This window comes from Leptonychotes weddellii, chromosome 13 (genome assembly GCF_054177405.1).
Source record: "Leptonychotes weddellii isolate Sample4059 chromosome 13, ASM5417740v2, whole genome shotgun sequence".
In the NCBI taxonomy this organism is placed as follows: Eukaryota; Metazoa; Chordata; class Mammalia; order Carnivora; family Phocidae; genus Leptonychotes; species Leptonychotes weddellii.
In genome coordinates, this window is record NC_138381.1 from 37992158 (window position 1) to 38012074 (window position 19917).

Sequence of the window (19917 nt, forward strand, 5' to 3'; positions counted from 1 at the left end):
GAGAAGATGAATTGATTTTAAATATGACATGTTGCATAGATTTGATTTTCTTTATACATCAGCTCCTAGAAGAGGAAATGGTCAAATGCCTTGAGTATTTATTATTTTAGAAATAACACTATTAAGCTCCAGTGAGAATATATAATGCTGTTTCTCCACATCTTTATCAGCATAGTATTTGGTCAAACTTTTAACAATATGATAAAATTTTAATGTGGTTTTAAATTTGATTTAACTTTCATCTTAAATGAATCTGGGATCGCACATAAATTTAAGAGAAATATGTATTTTTGTCTTTGTGAACTGCGAGTTCAAATAATTTGCCCATGTTTTCCTATTGGATCATTGGTCTTATTCATGTTAATGAGAACAGCCATTTATATTTTAGGAAAATTAGATCTTTGAGATATTAACAGCAAGTTTTTGTTTCTTGTATTTAGTTTATCACTAAATTTTAGTTTTGCCTATTTTGATTATTGCACTCATAACTTATTAATGAGTGATGTATAAATTCTTTATTTTGTGTCTCCTGAGTTTTGTGTCTCAATTAAAATTATGAATATAAAATAATCTTTCATTATTTGTTCTAATACTGGTATAGTGTCTTTTTTTTTTTTTTCCTTTTTGGGGGGAGGGTGATTTTTTTTTAAACAAAATTATTTTTTTATTTTTTTAGATTTCATTTATTTATTTGACAGAGAGAGAGAGACAGTCAGAGAGGGAACACAAGCAGGAGGAGTGTGAGAGGGAGAAGCAGGCTTCCCGCTGAGCAGGAAGCCCGATGTGGGGCTTGATCCCAGGACCCTGAGATCATGACCTGAGCCGAAGGAAGACAATGACTGAGCCACTCAGGCGCCCTGGGGAGGGTGATTTTTGTGTGAAGTACTAGATTTTGGCAGTTATTTAACTATTGCCTCTCTGCTTTAACTCAACATTCTGTACCTTGGTTAGTGATGCATCACTTAAAGAACCAGCTGTATCATGTCCCTCAGAGGTATCAGCACCAACCATGAGCACTGCCATCTTTGTTGTTTGGTCACAACTCCAAAGATTCCGCTTCCAAGTGCAGAGATTCTGTGATATGATTCCTCATTTTGCATTTTTAGGTCATCCATAAGTTGTGAACAATTGGTTATAGTAAAGTATTTCTGTTAAAATAATTGATGTACTATTTGTTTCCTGTTAGGACTTTCCATGTGTGTGATACAAACACACATCAAGAAAAGTGCCAAGATCCAGGGTGCCTGGGTGGCTCAGTTGTTAAGCATCTGCCTTCAGCTCACGTCATGGTCCCAGGGTCCTGGGATCCAGCCCCGCATCAAGCTCCTTGCTCAGCAAGAAGCCTGCTTCTCCCTCTCCCACTCCCCCCTGCTTGTGTTCTCTCTCTTGTTGTGTCTCTCTCTGTCAAATAAGTAAATAAAATTTCTAAAAAAAAAAAGTGCTAAGATCTAAAAAGAGTGGAAAAGAATGTCCACAAAATGAACACACCTGTGTAAGAAGCACCTAGAACAAGAAGCAGTCATTTTTATCAATTGAGACACATGCCTCATGTCTCATTCCAGTGTCTCAATTCTCCACCACGGAGATAACCAGTCTTTGGGCTCCTAATACCATGGATGTGTTTTTTCCTTTAACTTTACAGAATCACATAGTGTATACTCTTCTCTCGTAACTTTTTTTACTGAATATTGTTTTTGAGATTCATCCATGTTACTGACTACAGTTTTGGTTCATTTATCCTCATTAATATATTCTACTCTATTTTCTTAATGTATCACAAACTTATTTCTTCATGGGTGGAATTTGGGGTGATTTGAGGAATAGCTCTATGAATATTCTTGAATGTGGCTTCTGGTGAACATATGCACAAATATTTGGGGGATTATGTTTAGAAGTAGAGATGCTGGGTCACAGGTAGCTTATTCTATACCAGCAAACAGTTTTCTAGGAAAATATCTGCAGACAATTCCAGAAACTCCACAATTATGGTAATACTTCACTTCTGTGTGTTTTTCACTTTAGTAATTTTGGTGGTATATAGTAGTATTATATTTTGAATTTATTTTCTCTGATGATAAGTGAATTTGAGCCTCTTTCTAATTTGTAGTGGGCATTTGGGATTCTCAGTTTTTAAGAGCTCAAGCACTTTTTGCCAACTTTTCATTTAACTTCCCCCTTTTCTTATTGATTCATAAGAATTTATATACATGCTCTGACTGTGCAGCTTATTTTTTCATTTGCCTTTCCATAAAAATAGTTTTATATAAACTATAAATTTTCATTTTGTCCTTTATGACTCATACTTTTGTGTCTTATTTAATGCATATTTTCTTACCACACATTCGTGGCAATTTATTTTTATTTTTCCCCAAATTTCATCAAGAACAGATTACTATGTGCCATACAAAACAGAAGTCAATATTCTTTTTATTCTACCCAATATAGATACAAGTTGGCCCTGTAAAATTTATTGAAAATATTATCTTTTTGACATAGGGTATCAGATTGGATAAAAAAGCAAGACCCATTTATATGCTGTCTACAAGAGACTCATTTTAGACCTAAAAACACCTCCAGGTTGAAAGTGAGGGAGGGAAACCATTTATCATGCTAATGGACATCAAAAGAAAGCTGGGGTAGCAATTCTCATATCAGACAAATTAGATTTTAAACCAAAAACTGTAGTAAGGGATGCAGAGGGATACTATATCATACTTAAAGGGTCTATCCAACCAGAAGATCTAACAATTATAAATATTTACATTCCTAACATGGGAGCAGCCAATTATATAAACCAAATAATAACCAAATTAAAGAAACACATTGATAATAATACAATACTAGTAGGGGACTTCAACACCCCACTCACAGTGATGGACAGATCATCTAAGTAGAAGATCAACAAGGAAACAAGGGCTTTGAATTATACACTGGACCAGATGGACCTCACAGATATATACAGAGCATTCCATCCTAAAGCAACAGAATACATATTCCTCTTGAGTGCACATGGAACATTCTCCAGAATAGATCACATACTCTGTCATAAATCAGGTCTCAACTGGTACCAAAAGATTGGGATTATTCCCTGCATATTTCCAGACTGCAATGCTTTGAAACTTGAACTCAATCACAGGAGGAGATTTGGAGAGAACTCAAACACTTGGAGGTTAAAGAGCATCCTAAAGAATGAATGGGTCAACCAGGATATTAAAGAAGAATTAAAAAAATTTCATGGAAACAAATGAAAATGAAAACACAACTGTTCAAAACCTTTGGGTTGAAGTAAAGGCAGTTCTAAGAGAAAAGTATATAGCAATACAAGCCTTTCTCAAGAAACAAGAAAGGTCTCAAATACACAACCTAACTTTACACCTAAAGGATCTGGAGGAAGAACAGCAAATAAAGCCTAAGCCCAGCAGCAGAAGAAAATTAGTGAAGATTAGAGCAGAAATCAATGAAACAAAAACTAGAAGAACAGTAGAACAGATCAACAAAACTAGAAGCTGGTTCTCTGAAAGAATTAATAAGATCAATAAACCCCTAGCCAGACTTATCAAAAAGAAAAGAGAAAGGACTCAAATTAATAAAATCATGAATGAAAGAGGAGACATCACGACTAACACCAAGGAAACACAAACAATCTTAAGCACATATTATGAGCAATTATAAGCCAACAAATTAAGCAATCTGGAAGAAATGGATGCATTCCTGGAAACTTATAAACTACCAAAACCAAAAGAGGAAGAAATAGAAAACCTGAAAAGACCCATAACCAGCAAGGAAATTGAAACAGTAATCAAAATCTCCCAAAAAACAAGAATCCAGGGCCAGATGGCTTCCCAGGTGAATTCTACCAAACATTTTAAGAAGAACTAGTACATATTCTTCTGAACCCATTTCAAAAAAGGAAAACTTCCAAACTCATTCTGTGAAGCCAGCATTATCTTGATCCCAAAACCAGACAAAGACCCCCCCAAAAAGGAGAATTACAGACCAATATCCCTGATGAACATGGATGCCAAAATTCTCACCAAGATTCTAGCCAATAGGATTCAACAGTACATTAAAAGGATTATTCACCACAACCAAGTGGGATTTATTCCTGGGCTGCAAGGGAGATTCAACATTCACAGATCAATCAACATGATACATCACATTAATAAAAGAAATTATCTTTTATTGATCCTCTCAATTGATGCAGAAAAAGCATGTGACAAAATACAGCATCCTTTCTTGATTAAAACTCTCCACAGTGTAGGGATAGAGAGAACATACCTCAATATCATAAAAGCCATCCATGAAAAGCCCACAGAGAATATCATTCTCAATGGGGAAAAACTGAGAGCTTTTCCCCTAAAGTCAGGAACACGACAGGGATGCCTGCTCCCACCACTGTTGTTCCTCATAGTACTAGAAGTCTTAGGCTCAACAATCAGACAACAAAAAGAAATAAAATGCATTAAAATTGGCAAAGAAGAACTCAAACTCTCAGTCTTCACAGATGACATGATACTTTAGGGGGAAAACCCAAATACTCCACCCCAAAATTGCTAGAACTCACACAGGAATTCAGCAATGTGGTAGGATATAAAATCAATGCACAGAAATCAGTTGCATTTCCATACATTAACAATGAGACAGAAGAAAGAGAAAGGAATGCATCCCATTTACAATTGCACCCAAAACCATAAGATACCTAGGAACAAACCTAAACAAAGAGGTAAAGGATCTATAAAAACTACAGAACATTTATGAAAGAAATTGAGGAAGACACAAAGAAATGGAAAAACATTCCATGCTCATGGATTGGAAGAACAAATATTGTGAAAATGTCAATGCCACCTAGAGCAATCTACATATTGAATGCAATCCCTATCAAAATACCATCGACATTTTTCACAGAGCTGGTACAAATAATCCTAAAATTTGTATGGAACCAGCAAAGACCCTGAATAGCCAAAGGAATGTTGAAAAAGAAAACCAAAGCTGGTGGCATCACAATGACAGACTTCAAGCTCTATTACAAAGCTATAAGCATCAGGACAGTATGGTACTGGCACAAAAACAAACACCTAGATCAATGGAACAGAGTAGAGAACCCAGATATGGACCCTCTACTCTATGGGCAACTAATCTTCAGCAAAGCAGGAAAGAATGTCCAATGGGAAAAAAGACAGTCTCTTCAATAAATGGCGTTGGGAAAATTGGACAGCCACATGTAGAAGAATGAAACTGGACCATTTTCTTACACCATACACAAACATAAACTCAAAATGGATGAAAGACCTAAATGTGAGACAGGAACCCATCAAAATCCTAGCAGCAACCTCTTTGACCTCAACCACACCAACTTCTTGCTGGACACATCTCCAAAGGCAAGGGAAACAAAAGCAAAGATGAATTATTAGGACTTTATCAAGATAAAAATCTTCTGCACAGCAAAGGAAACAGTCAACAAAAATAAAAGGCAATCTACAGAATGGGAGAAGATATTTGTAAATGATATATCAGATAAAAGGCTAGTATCTAAGATCTATAAAAAACTTATCAAACTCAACACCCAAAAAAACAAATAATCAAGTCAAGAAATGGGCAAAAGACATGAACAGACATTTCTCCAAAGAAGACATACAAATGGCCAACAGACACATGAAAAAATGCTCCATATCACTTGGCATCAGGGAAATACAAATCAAAACCACAATGAGATACCACCTTATACCAGTCGGAATGGCTAAAATTAACAAGACAGGAAACAACAAATATTGACGAAGATGCCAACATCTCTCCCCGAAGAGAAAGGGGAACTCTCCTACACTGTTGGTAGGAATGCAAGCTGGTACAGCCACTCTGAGAAATAATATGGAGGCTCTTCAAGAAGTTAAAAATAGAGCTATCCTACCACCCAGCAATTGCACTACTAGGTATTTACCCCAAAGATACAAATGTAGTCATCTGAAGTGGCACCTGCACCGCAATGTTTATAGCAGCAATGTCCACAGTAGCCAAACTGGTGGAAAAGAGCCAAAATGTCCATTGACAGATGAATGGATAAAGATGTGGTGTAGATAGATAGATAGATAGATAGATAGATAGATAGATAGATAGATGATAGATAGATAGGAATATTACTCCACCATCAGAAAGGATGAATACTTACCATTTACATCGATGTGGATGGAACTGGAGGGTATTTTGCTGCGCAAAATAAGTCAAACAGAGAAAGACAATTATCATATGGTTTCACTCATATGTGAAATATAAGAGACAGCGCAGAGGATCATAGGGTAATGGAGGGAAAACTGAAAGGAGAGTCATCAGAGAGGGAGAAAAACTGAGGTTTGCTGGAGGAGAGGTGGGTGGGGGGAATGGGGTAACTGGGTGATGGGCATTAAGTAGTGCATGTGATGTGATGAGCACTGGGTGTTAGATGCAACTGATAAATTATTGAACACAACATTTGAAATTAATGATGTCGAATTGAATTTAAATTAAAAAAAAAGAAAATATTTTCTTTTTTACTTCAATTCAATGTATTCTTTGTCATAAATTAGGAGACCATACTACATCTTTCAGTTTCTGTTCTGTTTCATTGGTTTATTTAATACTCCCTTTGCACTGAAACTTCACTATCTTAATTAATTCACTGTTATAATACAACTATTTTCTGATAAAGTATACCCTCTAACTTTGTTCTTCTTTGAAAAATTTGCCTTTGCCTCCCTTGTTTTTTTATCTATATTATATATAAATTTTGGAATCACTTTTTAAAATTTTCCCCCAAAATCTGGTTATTTGATAAATACTGCTTTCAATGTTTAGGTTAATTTCATTAGAATTAACATCTTTTAATGTTAAATCTTTCAATTCATGAATACTGAGAGTTATTAGTACTTCCGCATGATGGCAGAGAATTAATATCCTTAAAATATCATTATTTTAATCCATAAATTCAATATAATTCTTAACCAATTTCAATAGGATTTTTTGAGGTTGACAATTTTTTAAAAATTGGAATAAAATTCCCCAAATTGCAAAGACAAACTAAAAATCTAAAAAACAAAATTCTACTAATGAACATCTCAATCAGAAAATTTATGATATAAATGACAACACACTGCAAAGCCAGTATGGATGGTATGGATGTAGAGAGAAACAGATTAGTATATAAACCAGGGAGCCAAGAAACAGATGCCTGCCTTAAGGATACAATGAAAACCCAAGGAAAAAATAAGAATCATTGAACTCAAGCTTATAAAATAAATAAGTACATAAATGAATGAATTAACTAATTAATAGGAAAATGGGAAAGCTCTTTCTTACAGTGGAATGACAATTACTAAATATAAAAAGAATGAAATGGTGACAAAATATTTTTGAAAATATTATAGTTACAATTAATTTAGCCAAAAATCATCAATAGATGCTAAATATCTGGGGTGAAAATTTGGTGGAGAATGAAACATTTACTAAGCCATTTTCTCCCATATTGCAAATGGAAGGTGGTAACTTCATGATTTAGAAACTTGGCAGACACCAACTTCACAATGCAACAAAATTAATGCCACCAATATTGAGAAAACTGATGTGATGTGCCTCCTGATGTCATACTCTGAGAGTATAACACCTTTCATGTCATACTCCTACTAAAAAGGCATAGCCTGAATGTAATCATGAATAAACACCACGCAACACCAGTCTACAAAAGGACAAATCTGTATCATCAAAAACAGAAATGTTATGAAAGACAAAGACTGTTTCCAGCTTAAAGAAGACTAAAGAAGTGACAACTAACTGCAATGGATGATCTTGGTTTGGATTCTAGCTTGCAAAAAGACAATGCATAGAGGAAATGATTAAACAATTAGCAAAATTTAGTATGAACTGTCTACTAGATAATAAAATATACACATTTAAATTTCATGATATTGATCATCATACTGATGGTATATAAGTAAATGTCCTTATTGTTAAGAGATACATACTCCAGTTACTCTCAAATAGGTCAGTAAAAATAATAGAACTAATAATAATAATTTATAGATAGAGAAAAACAAAAAATGACCAAACACTAACAATTGGTGAATCCAGATGAAGGGTAAAAGGCAATACTTTCTACTATGCTTAGAACTTCTCTGTAAATGAAATTACTTCAAATTCAAAAATTAAAATTAAAACAGTCTCTATTTTAAATCCTAAGGACTTTGTCAGCAGATAGATCTTTAGGAACTTGTTGGAATTATGCCAGACCCTTCAGCAATGCTTACACATTACTGCTTTTACCATTTCTACTTCAATGACTAAAGTACTGGTTAAGTATTTTCATGTAGTTGTTATTGATAAATAACACAACATACCATTGGGTAACTCTGGCATTTTTGTTGTTATCTGCAATACCAATGATATTTTGTCTTAAATTCTGGGTAATTGTCTATGACAATATTCTCTCAATGGGGCCAAAGCTGTTCACTGAAAAAAAATATTTATACTGTATTATCTTCCCTAGGGTGCTTTAACATCTAGTTAGGAATACTAACATATAAACAGATATATTTAATACGATTTGTGAAAACTCAAGAAGCTGTTATATAGAGTATACTCTGAGGACAGCAGAGGAGTGTCTAACTTAATTGAATAAAGTTGGAAAGGGGCAGGTTAGGACAGGTAAGGGATAAGCAGGAAAGACTTTCAGGAGGAGATGATCCCAGAACTGAATCTGAAGGAGGTAAATGAATTAAGTAGGTGAAAGTGTGGATTTCCCTCAGCCATATGAGTAAAGCTGAAAGTAACAGTGTGGTATGCTTGAGACGCTACAAGCAAAGACAGAACATATGGAAGGAGGGAAGCTGAAGTCTAGTGATAACAACTGAGGTTGGTGATAAAAGAGTACCCATCTCAATGTTCAAATATTTTAATGGCCTTGAAATTATGCACATGGGGCATGTAGTAGATTACATTATCTCATAAGTGTTTAGAAAGAAGAATACTACTTGTACCTTGTCTCTATACTCCACAGCAGTTTTTCTATCTGGGAGAATTATAATGAGTCATTTAAGGTTTATCTCCCACTAAATCTTAAGCTTAGTGAAGAAGGGGCCAGACCCAGGTTTAAAAGTCTTATGCATCATTCCTATTTGCATGTCATTCCTTCAATATGTCCCCCATTTCCTTCTCTCTGAAATGCGTTCTTCAGACTTTCTCCAGCAAGGATTCATGAGTGGTAAACTTTATGCATTATTGTGGGTCCTCAACAATAACTTCATTCCAGCTTCATTCTTTGTGAGAAGTTTGGTTGTCATATTTCATGTTTATTTTTTATTATGACATAAATATTGTCATACTATACTTTTATATGTGTCACTGTTTTCTCTCAGCACCTTACAACTATTATTTCATTGCCACTTGGCCCTTACTGTCATCGCTGAAAAATCTGTGGATAGATAACGATTTTCCCCATGAAGAGATGAAACCCAACTGAAGCTCGGAAAAGTTAAATATCACAGAGCTATCAACCAAATGCTTTAAGGCAGAATCTTTAGCTCCAGGGTACATATATAGCTTCTCTTGCAGATTCTGCATCCTCTCCTCCTTATAGCACAGGTAGAAGAAGGAAAAGGTTTCAGCCAATGAACTGTTACAGGGGACCTGTCAAAGTTGTAATGAGTGTTTGCGGTTCTTCCCATTCTCTGTGACAGTAAAAGTGGTAGCACACTGGAGTGGTTATGGCATAGGCTGTGAAATCATTTGACTGTGGTCATCTTCTCGTTCCAATGCAGCACATTTTATACCTTGCAAAAACAAAAAACAAAAAAACCTCTTTGTGCCTTGGTTTCTTTACCTGCAAAATGGGGATACATAATATCATCTACCTTACACACATAGGATAATTAAATAAACTATGATAGAAATTACTAGCACAAAGTCTGACACATAATACTCAAATGTTAGAAATCATCATGTCCAATATAACTTAATTTCCCTATTCTTGGTAGGAGTGACCGAATACTGAATTGACCATACAAAATCTTCCATATGTTTTTGCCTGGCCTTAAAAACAAAACCTATAAGATATATATCAGGGTAGCATAGATGGGCAAAAATTAGTTCCATATGTGAAATATAAAATGAAAAACATATTTTTGACATTTATAGGTAAACATGTTGCATAATAATTTATAATTTCTACATTGTTTACAGAGATAAATTGAATCTGATTTGCTTACATTGCTTTTGCCTCCATAAATTCAAAGAATTAATCCCAGAGTTAAAAGCATCCAAGAAGTAATCATGTAGCAAGGGCTATGGGATCATGAGTATCCATATATTTTTCTTTTAAATAAATGGAAACCTCAGAGACAGTCACAATTCACCATGAAGGTTTGTGAAAGCAGGGCTAATTCTTCAGGTCAAAATACATGGGTTTCAGGGACCATTATCTATCCCATCCATCATTTTTGCTACTCTCCCAATACAGCCCTATAAAGTATAACAAATATCCCTTGTGTCAGATCTTAATCACCGACTTTTAAGTTTGAAAAGTATTTGCTTTGTGCTGCTTTTATTAGATGTAGAATAAAGTAGAAACAATGGAAAATGGAAAATCTATGGTTGCCTTGACAATTTTCACCTTCAGAAAATATGCTTGCCTTCAGCCTAGATGTTTTCAATTTACTAATGACATTATATCTTAGTAACAAGTTCTAATGACTTCTGAAAATATGAAAAGAACCTAAAGATACTTATTTTAGACTGCATGCATATTTTTAACTTCATAAAACAGACTGATATTTGAAAATTGTGTAATCATATTCACTTTCACAAACTGTCTATACCTCAGTTCAATAAGACTTGCCAAATGGTAATAAATCAAAGCTCTTACAAATCAGATGTTTCTTTTAGGCCACCACTTAAACAGAGAAAACAAATGCAGGATTATATTGTTTTGTTTTTACTTAGTGTTTTGCCTGTCATCAAACGCAAAGTTAATCAGCATTATTAGTAACTGTCAACAGCATATTTTGAACATAAGGCAAATACAGCATGTGGTTTAAAAAATGACTGAAAGAAAAATGCAAAACAAATGATTGCTAGGAAATGCTAATCTATTTCTGCATAAATTTAAGATAAATTAAAATGCATGCAAAGCTTCCACTGAAGGTTAGTACTGAAGAGAAAGGGAAATAAATTAACCGATTTTTGTTATTAGACCATTTGTCTAAAAGCTAAAAATAGAGTAAAAAATATTTTACTCTATACTAATTGATTTGATTCAAGAACTGTGGCTTCCTTACATTTATAAAATATGAGAAAATGAAATTTAGAGTTTAAATAACAGTTCTTTATACTGACAAATTTGAAAGTTGTTGCTTTGTTTGAAACACAGTACTATTTTTATGGCATATTTGATTATTTTAAGCATAGCACCAATTTTAACTAAAAAGAAATTATAGAAAACATAAACAGTAAATGTGTAATAAAAATCATCTAATCATATCTTGAGTAACTTTAAGATTGCTTTTCTGGTTTGGAAGGGGACCAAGGAAAATGCATTAGGAAAGGTATTCTGCACTTGTTAAGATCATGAGATATGATTACACTGGGAGGTAAGTGACAATTTAAAAGAGAAATAACTGTATGGTTTTCCACCCCTGTTTTCTTCCTCATAGGGTAGGGGAACCACCGGGGGAATATCTTCTGAACTTTTTATAGATATCACAGAAACCATCATTTGAAACCATGCTTCCAGAGATCTAACAGGTGCTTAGATGATGGAAGCAATTTCATCAGTAAGAAAGAATGACACTCTAGAGCACCATTTACCCACCTGCAGGAATCTCCAAGGAGCTCTTGCTATTTTAATCTTCTGAAAAATTAAAAGGTATGATAAAACAATTGAGACCAGGGACTTTGCGAAGATTAACTCTAATGTCTTTCTGTGTGGGCCATAGCCAGAAATTGAAAATGTAGGTGAAATGCGTATACTCATCAATTAAAGTTTAAATACCCACAGAAGACAGACCCAAGTAAGAACTCCTTGAGAGCACAGAGTTGGTTACACAACACAGAAAGAATTTCTGCATTTGCAAGAAGTTTTATGCTGAGTGTCTATTTCTGTTTTTATATAAGTGAATTTCAAAAGAGGTCCCAACCAAAGTCTAAAAATTTATGTTAACCAAGTTATTAATTTCTTGGAAAATATTCTATGAAAATTGTTTTTTCCAAATACAAAGTAACTGAAAATTAGAACTGATTTGATGCAATGGGAACTGGTGCTGATTCAAACAAACAGTGTACTGAGAGTGGTCTCTGTAATACCAGAGAAAGAAAGGACAGGAGAGCCCTGAGAATGCACTTAAGAATGTCTTACACTCTTTCTTCCTAACTACTCCCCTGTCCTTTGTTACAGACAGAGTCTTCTTCCCCAAATCCCTCTACTCCCAAACAAAGCCTCTCTGGGTCATAATTTACATATGGATGCTCTTGTTCTCCCCTCTCAGCACATCCATAATACAGTTCTTATTTCTCTGGCCAAATTCAAACTTATTATTTTGTGCTGTAAATCACTACATGGGCTTTCATTGTGGGCTCTTCCCTATCCCTTGTCCTGGTTTTCCATTACAAAATCTCAGGATTCAAAACAAGAATATAAAGATTTCCTTCTTTGTTGGTGATATTGGCAGGGGCGGACAGTGATGAGAAAACCTGAGATGTTGCAAATGTTAATATTCACTGCTTCCTGTGGCTTAGTATCTAATGGAAAATACAGAACAGGCAACCCCAAATCATAGTGCAACCTTGTATTATCGCGATAAGCATGTAAGATAAACTTCACACGAAATAAGCCAGTCAGAGAAAGACGAATGCCATATAATTTCACTCATATGTGGAATTTAAGAAACAAAACAAATGAACAAAGGGAAAAAGGAGAGAGAGAGAGAGAGAGAAACCAAAAAAACCAGACTCTTAACTATAGAGAACAAACTGATGGTTACTGGAGGGGAGGTGGAGGGGGGTGGGCAAAATAGGGGATGGGGATTAGCCTGCACTCATTTTTTTAAAAAGATTTTATTTATTTATTTCAGAGAGAGAGAGAGAGAGCACGAGAGAGAGAGCATGAGCTGGAGGAGAGGCAGATGGAGAGGGAGAGGCAGACTCCCTGCTGAGCAGGGAGACCAATGCAGGGCTCAATCCCAGTACCCTGAGATCATGACCTGAGCCAAAGTCATGACCTGAGCCAAAGGACTGAGCTACCCAGGTGCCCCAAGAGGATACTCATCTTGATGACTAAAAGTTCCAACTCTATAATTACACAGTTGGGTCCCTTGGCAACCAGTCCCCATCCTTAGGTGCAGTCAAAAAGTTACCTCATTAACATAACGCAGGTGATGTATGGAACTGTTGAATCACTATATTGTATACCTGAAACTAATATAACACTGTATGTTAACTACACTGGAATTAAAATGAAAAACATAAATTTTACCAAAAAAAAAAAAGAATGTAATTATCCCATAACATGTGGTTTGCAAATATATCATTGTTCAGTGAACAAACTAGGACCACAGTTACTGGTAAGTTACCGATCTCCTATCTATCTGTTATTTATGAAATGACAATGGTATAAATACTAGTATCTAGGAATTTGATGTAATTATTTTAAAAGATTGTGCTTATAAACAAATCTTAACACCAGAAATACATGGTAAGCATTCCATAAATTTTAGCTATTGCTATTACTAATAATAACTATCATAAACATCATTTAGATGGTTAGAAATAATCCATACAAGAAAACTAGTTCCTAAAAATATAATTAAGTTATGTTAAATAGGATGAGAATTACAAAATATTTATTGGATTTATATTTCAAGTATATCTCTGATAAACAGCGTATTGTTGGGTCTTGCTTACTTTTCTCCAGTCTCACAATTTCTGTTGTTTAATTCAAACTTTTAATCTATTTATATTTACTGTAATGATTGAGATGCTTGAGTTTAAGTCAACCATCTTGCTATTTGTTTTTTGGTTGGTCCCAGTATTCTGTTTTTCCTTCTGTGTTTTTGTTTGAATTCACTGAATATTTTAAAACATTTCATTCTATTTTATCTATTGGCTTTTTATTTATAATTTTAAATTATATTTTATTGATTGTTCTAGGGATTATCATATTCACCTTTGCTTTATTGTATTCTACTTTGAATTAATAATATATCATTAATATATCACTTTAATTAAACAAATCTTATGTCAAGTTAATTTTATTTACATCTATTTCTGTCCTTTGTGCTATTGTTGCTATATAATTTTTTCTATTTATGATATTAACCCCACGATGCATTATCACTTTTCTGTTTTAAGTAGTCAATTGATTTTCAAGGCATTTAAAAAATAAATGAGTACTTTGTAATTATTCACATTTATCACTTCCAGCATTCTTCATTCCTTCTTATGAACCAAAAATTTGTAGCTGTATTCTTTTCTTCAGCGTGACCAAATCTATGTCTCTCTTTTCTATATCTATATATTTATTTTTTGTAGTGAAGATTAGCTCTTAAAAAATTCTACTAGGTTTTGTTTTTTTCTGAAATGTCTTTATTTCACTTGAGATATGTATTTTTGATGAGGATATAATATGCCTAGAGTGTTTTCCTTTGTAGTTATTCTATCAGGGTTTGTTGAGTTGTCTGGACATGTGGGCTACTTTGTAAAGTAAATTTGGAAAATTTTTGATATAATTAAATTATATTGTTTTAATGATTTTTACTGACTTTTCCTTGAGTTAACTCATCTTTTCTTCTTATCCTAAGTGATACATATTTTTATTCAAATATTGGTTAGTATTTTATTTTAGGCTGTACATTGTTTCTTTTTTAAAGTTTCCATATCTCTCTTGAAATTCTTCTTCACTTATTATGCTTATTACTTCCTGCAGACTTTTTAACATATTTACTATAGTTCTTTCCGCATGCTGTTTTGCTAGTTCCAACATTCAGGTGGTCTGAGTATCAATATCTATTGATTGATTTTTCTCTTGGCCCTAGGTCATATGTTTTCTGTTTCTTTGCATGTCTAGTGAATTTTTAATTGTATAATAGACACTGTGAATGATACCTTGTAGAGCCCTGGATTTTGTTATCTTTCTCTGAAGAGCTTTGTGCTTTGTCCTAGCAACAGATAAATTATCTTAGTATCACCTTGATCTTGTAGATGCTTACTTATAGGCTTTTTTTTTTTTTTCAACCTTATTCCTGGGATTTAATCTTTACTCCTAAGGCTTGGCTCTTGATTTTGATTCACAAATTCCTTCAACAGGTATGTGTCATTTTTTGTTTATAACTATAATTAGCAGGTAAGTTGGTCCATGATTAGCTACTTCACCATTATTGGCAGCCAGAAAACATATGCATTGGATTTAAGAAATTGAAGTCATAGCTTACTTGCTAAGAACACTTTCAAGAGAATAACCAGAGGAAAAGCCTGATAGCAGTCAATTGAAGAGTGGCTAGGCTTTAAGTAAAAACACTTAGTATGAAAGAAACTTTCAAGAATTTTGGATGTGAATTGATAGGAACACAATTTAAGTTAAATAGGATTTGAAGGACAAGGTAAGGTCTGTTTGTAAAGTAAAAATCCTCAAAAATAATTTTTTCCCATGCTGATTATAAAAGTAGAACGTGTTTTTGATACGGTGCTCAAACAATACAGCATTAGATTTTCCTCTATCACTACCTCACCACCAAAATCATCAGTAACTTTCTAGCATAGATTTTTTCCTGATAATTTTGTAAATATAGTTTTATAAACACAGGATTATAATACAGTGTAAGTATCCTTCACATGGGCTAAATAATTCCCTGGATGAATGTTTATAAATGGGCTTTCTGAAGAGACATGTATACTCTAAACATCACAGAAATTTGTCTGTAAATGTACATTTTTCTATGTCAAGTTAATAGTTCCATTAGTGTCTCCAAATGACACATTAGAGAAACATATTTAAATGTTGATTTAAATTGATATAGTTTTAACTTCTAGGAAGTCATTCTAAGAAAAGTAATCAGAAATGTAAGTCAAAATATATGTACAAAACTATTTATTACAATATCATTTAAAATGGCAAGACATCAAATAAATAAATAAAATGTCCAAAAATAGTTTTCTCTATAATAAGTGCTAATATATTACTACATTTGTAAAAAGAGAATATAGCCTATATTTATTGATATGAGAAGATTTTTTTCACAATTCAATATATTCTTATCTGAAAATAGCAATTGTAAAATAGACTAAATTTTAAAGACACATCAAGATATAAGTGATATATATTTAGATAGACCTTCATCAGTAAGTATATTGAATTGCAGTATTTGGAGTTTGTAAAATTTCTTATTATCTGGTTTTATTTTTCCTACAGTGAAGAATATGGATTCTTATGACAAAATTAGAGGAGAAAATAACTATATTTTCTGGGGGGTCTACTCATTCTATGCAGGAACACAATGAATAGCAAGGAGCTGCTGGAAATGTCAATCATCTTGAAGCAGCCTAATGCAGCTTGTGAAAACAATGGAAGAATCATAATGGGAAGACAGCAGAGGCATAGAACATTTAATTGCTTCCAAACTGGGGATTTTTCACCTAAGCAGCATATACATATGCTGGTCATGCTGCTAGTGTTTTTGTTTTAGTTTTTAGTTTACCATTGCTTATTAGATTTGTCAATCTTCCTATTTCCAATTTTGTGACCATTTCTACAGATTGAGGTCTCAAGTTTATCACTATAGAAACTTTATTTTTAATTTCACTATATAATGAATGTTTACATCATTCATATTTATGTATGTGGGAAGAAATCTTGGTTGAAAACCCTACTTTTAAGATTCTTTTTTCATGAAGTCTCTCTGTGAAACACTAACTTATCAGATAAAAATGACCACAAAAAATACATCACTGAAAAATCCAAATAACTTTTCTGATGGAAATTATTATTACAGGTTTATGCATGGGTTTCTAATTTAGCAGTGACTAATAATATCTAAGTGATAAAAAGCTTTATTTGAGGAATGAAAATCAGCGATAGACACGCCACTTTTGTTCTAATTTGTCTCTCATATCCTACTCTGAAGAATTTTAATTATGATGCTTAGATACTACAACTTTCATATCATGTAAGTTTCCTAATAATTAAGCTTGAAGTTACTTTTAAACTATTTTCCTATAACATAAACTATTTATTAATATACTTACTGGCAGTTGTGGCTAAATCAATCACTGTAAGCTAGAGATAGCATTCTAGGTATTTATGAAGACAATCATGATTGTCCAGTGATTGATCCCAGGGATTTCTTTGGGTTGCCTGGTATCAAGATAGCTGGGCATGAGGCCTTCACTCCCAAGTAAAGGGACTGCAACTTCTTTCAATACTGAGGGCTCTTCTTCTCTCTGTAGGGCATGCTTCACAGATCTGAGGATGATGAAAATCTCCATTTCTAGGGAATTACATTTCCCAACAGTCTCCTATAAGGGAGGTACCTAAAGTCTGAATGAATTAAACCTATGTCCAAAGTGTCTATTTATGAGGCTACTCTTTTGTTCTATAAGAAGAAATAACAACAAGAAGAAGAGTTACTCTCATGAATTCTACTCTGTAGATGTGTCCATCTGTACCTTGCTCCAAGTGTACCTCTCTGCAGGATCCCAGAATAGGTGACACATTCACCTGCCAATCTTTTTGATGTTAAGTTCTGACATAGAGCAAGTATGGTCTATTTCAATCATAATGGACTTTAATGTGGGAAAAAAGAGATCATACTGCAAAAATGTTGGAAGGACTGGAAGAGTGAAAAGCAAGAGTCCAAACCTCTACTGAATTTAAGGTTAAAGCTTAAATTAATAGCTGTGATCCTGAGTTCAGAAAGTGTCTACTTTTGTGGTTTTTACGAGTAACACTATCACAACTTCCTCATACCTAGAAGACTAGCAACTCAATACTGGAATAAGGGAAATGGCCACCAAAACACTTGCCTCTGTCACGACTTGCTTTTAGTCAGTATCACAGGCAAAGGAAGATAACCTCCTCCTTCCTTTCTCCTTTGAAATCTCATTAGAGTGAGATTTACTAGCAGAAATAACTGTGCATGCAGAATTACAGCTACAAGGAAGTCTGGAAAATGTGTACAGTTCCTAAGCTTCTCAACACTCAGGTGAGAAAGGAACATAGAAGAAGGTGGGAGTAGAAGTCCATGTTATATATTAGAATATTTGCCAGTTTCTCTTAAAGTAGCTATTTTCAAAAGCATGGATTTGAGCGTGGTGACTTAAAATACTTAAAATAATTTTTATAGATAGTTGCAATGTTTCTGTATTAAAGTAATAAATTTAGAAGGGAAAGGAAAATATCAGCGTGGTTTGACAATTTCTTTATTGTAAGAATGATTTTTGATTGTTCAGTCGAATCTGTACCCACTTTTGACTGCTTCAAATCATAGATACCGAGTGCTACTGAGACAAAAATGTGTGCTGCAGGTTTACAAGGATGTTTATTCTACTTTCTTTAATAATTTTAGCAGTTAAGGAAGAGAAGAGTTTCTCAAGGGACATCCAAGTCCATAGAATAGATACAGAATTAAAATTCATACATGTCAGATAGTCTCATCCTGGAATTGATTTTTTGCATAAATATATATTCCCTAAGGTATGAGTGTCTGGACCTTACCCAAGAAAGTGATCCTGGAAAGAATACAGATTCCACCAAAAATTTAAATGGTAGTGCACAATTTGAATGGGTGGATTTCTTTGAGATTCTTTCAAAGTTTGTGGTTTGGAACTCAGAAAAATAGATTTTCCTGTGGGATTTTATGGCGTCACCAATGAACACCACTTGGCACAAAGTGGATCTGCATGCTGCAGTAAATGGAGCATTTGTACGAGGGTGGGGGGATGGGCATTAGGCATATAAAGAGTCTGACTGCTTATGTTCTCAATGGAAGTTTATGGAGTGACATTTGGTGAATAGGTGCCAGGAAAGCTTGTCACCTTACAGTGTGCAACACGGTGTTGCCTTATAAATTCTAGTCCCACGTGTTGCATGATTTCCAATGTCCCCTCTATCCATATAGATACAAATCTATTTATAATTACATGTGCCTAGAACCAACTCCATTTATCATAAAACAAAAAAAAAGTTTGGAATAGTTTTTTTTTTTTTTTTAACTATATACTGAATTTTCCAGTATTGCAACTCCCATGCAAGGTAAGGGAAGGCTGTACTTTTCTTTTGCTTAGAATTTTATAAAGAATTGCCTACTATTTTGCAAAATTCCATCAGTGTTCATAGCAGTAGCATTGCTCATGAACATTAATTAGCAAATCTCGACATTGTATGTCAACTATACTGAAGTAAAAAATAATAATAAATACCGGCAATATTCATTTTAGTTCTTTAGATAACCATAAGTTTTTGATTATTTCAGGATGTCTTCCAAAGCAGTCATTCTCAAATACTTAAATGCTGAAATAAATATACTTTCAATAAAATGATTTTTATTTTATTTTTCCATATATATCCAAAACAACGTTATATTGCTTTTTACAATTGTTGGAGTAGGTATACAATTTTTTATGAATTTTCCTTAATGTTAATAAATGGTTTTTTACAAGATATTTGCTATGGAGAGAAAGTATTTGATTTGTTAGGGTTGAGAACAATTATCAGAGGCTGTTTTAGGATTAAACAATTCCATAGGATTATAAGGATTCCATGGTTTGATTTGTATATTTGAAAGATCTCTCTGGCCACATTGAAAATAGGGAATTCAAAGGCCCAAAGCAAAGAAAATACTTACAATATTTCAGTTGTGAGTCAGAAATTATAAAGGTCTGAAATGAAATAATGATGGCAAGAATGGGCAAGAA